This window comes from Apis dorsata, unplaced genomic scaffold, assembly GCF_000469605.1.
Source record: "Apis dorsata unplaced genomic scaffold, Apis dorsata 1.3 scaffold_452, whole genome shotgun sequence".
Classification (NCBI taxonomy): domain Eukaryota; kingdom Metazoa; phylum Arthropoda; class Insecta; order Hymenoptera; family Apidae; genus Apis; species Apis dorsata.
Window position 1 is genome coordinate 104282 of NW_006263697.1, and position 2444 is coordinate 106725.

Genomic DNA, 2444 nt, shown 5'->3' on the forward strand with positions numbered 1-2444 from the left:
TACGCGAAAGCAGTTTTTTATATAACGTATTTTCGAAACAAAATAAAATAGAACCAACGCAACGAGTATTTGTAACAATATATTTCGAATGTATTAATAACGATGCATTTATTCCTATATAACGATAGAGATCAAAATCTAACCTAACCTAACTTTTGGTTACACGACCATATTTGATACCTGAATTGTAAAAGACGTCAAACAAAACGAATATTCCAGAAGATTTTCCCGAGAAATGTTTGATATGGATTTGATGAAAAATGAACGAAAAATTGTAAAGAATATGAATGGAAAAAAAATAAACGAAATAATAATATCATAAAAGAAATTGAATAGCCAAGAGAATGACGAAGAAATAGACGAAAACCGAAAGTCAGCGAAAAAAATGTGAATTACACTGTCGACGTTTCAAATCCCCCGGGCGTTCCGTCAACGGATCGAGAACTTAGTTAAGCAAAGTTAAATACAACTCCCCGAGGTAGCACAACTGCCTTTTAATTGTAAACACTTTCACAAAACGAAAAGATAACCCGAGCCATTCCGGTACACGGTGATTTTCTGATTAGTCATCGCGTTCAACGAATATATATTTCCATCTCTTTGAATTATTTATTATCGTATTTTACATCGACATATTTCAGATTTATAATTTCAGTCTAATTATCATATTACTTAATGCTTGCTTTTTATTAACAATAGTTCAACAATACATACTTATTATGTACATATTACGATTATAATTAGATATGATCAGCATTGGAAAGTATGAATTATGAAGTATGAAAGTAAATTTCACTTTTTAAACGCATAGATATCTGTATTAACGCATAGATATCTGATGTTAAGTATCTTAAAAAATAAAGGAAATGATAAATCTGATATTTGAATGTAAAAAACGAAGTAAAAATTACGTAGATGAATATCCTTATTATCGATTTAAAATTATAGATATTTTAAGAAAGAAGGAACAAATACTCGTAAAATTGATTTAAAATTTCTTAAAACTATCATACACTAGGATTAATTAGATAAATATAACATTTAATTCTTTTTAATTGAATACGAAACGCGTTCACGTAACCTGTACACGATGCAAGATAACCTAAATGCTATTCGTCACGTATCGAAAGAACGAAACAACGGAAAATTAAAAGAGAAAACGGAAAATGTACTTACCACAAGTTTTTCAAGATGAATGATCGATTATTCACGTCCAAATCACATCGAAATACAGTCTCAGATGATAAAACGATTCAAAATCACAGAGTCACGAGCAACGGTTCGTTTTTTTGAGCGCGAAAATGGTGCAACGTCACACGTCACGAGGACGATCGTTCGAAAAAGCACTCGCGATGTTCTCGCCGAATAATACGTCGTTCGACTCACGTTTGAGAACGCATAAATACGATAGAAAAATTACAAACGCATCTTCTTTTCACTCGTATCGGTGGCTTCGCAAGGATCCATCGTGTCGACGACTCGCGAAACGCAAGGCAAGCGTGCGCAACGCGACACGATACCGAACGTAATGTGCGTCGTTAAGATATTGTCGCGTTTCCAAAGCTTTCGACCTCCTCGCGAATAATAAACATTCTCTAGGTCGACGAAAATACGCAATATCGTCGACTCGGTTGTCCTCTTATTTTCGAATACACACACGCGCACGCTTACTCACAAACACGATCCAAGGCCCGGTAACCTAATACTCGGCTAGATTAGCAAAGGCTAATTCGAAATGCAACCCGCGTCTTCCTCTCTTTCTCATCGACTTCTCGATCCCCTTCTTGCCCTCTCTTTTACTCGCCTCCCCTCTCCATACCTTTCGCCTTTTCTTGTGCGATATTGCTCCGTCCTTCGACTCGTGCCTCTCTCCTTCCCTCTCTTTCTCGTTCCTTCTTTCCGTCCTCCCTCTCCCCTTCTTTCTCACTCCCTCTCTCTCTTTCTTTCTCTTTCTCTCTCTCTTTCTCTCTCTTTACCTCACTCCCTTTGTCTCTCTTTCTCGCTCTCACACCCTCACCGAGACTACTTAGAACGATGGCCCCTTATATAATCGGTGAACACTACGATAGCAAAACCCTGCGGTAATAGGACACGAAATTTTCGGAATATCAAGAATTGGACCGGTGTAGCACGATAAAGACGCGTGTGGACGAGGATGAAAACGGCGTTGAGCGCGACGATACACGATGGGAAGGAAGAAAGTGACTTTTGTACGTTGTACCTCCCCCGGTGTGTGTTGCCACCGCACGTGGCGCGTCGCGACGTCGCACTGCGCTCGAGGCAAGAGAGGCGCCGCGGCGCCCCCCAACTCCTCTCGACAGCCACCCTTCGTAAACCACGCTCCCTACCTCCTCATCCTCCCTTTCGCTTCGTCAGCCCGCCCGCCCGCACCTGCGGCGCGTCCACCACCGACCTTCCCCTTCTCGTTGCACCCCACGGGGGTG

General features: G+C 40.5%; 1 long non-coding RNA gene across 2 annotated transcripts in view; it reads right to left on the reverse strand.

The window, feature by feature from the left end:
- Nucleotides 1–2355, reverse strand: part of LOC102671954 — a 105020-nt gene extending 102665 nt beyond the window's left edge. Inside the window, exon 1 of one of the 2 annotated variants that reach the window (XR_422377.2) lies at nt 1177–2355. This is a non-coding gene — a long non-coding RNA (uncharacterized LOC102671954). The remainder of the gene's footprint in view (nt 1–1176) is intronic. The other variant, XR_422375.2, reaches the window with a different exon arrangement.
- Between the last annotated feature and the right edge of the window lie 89 nt (nt 2356–2444).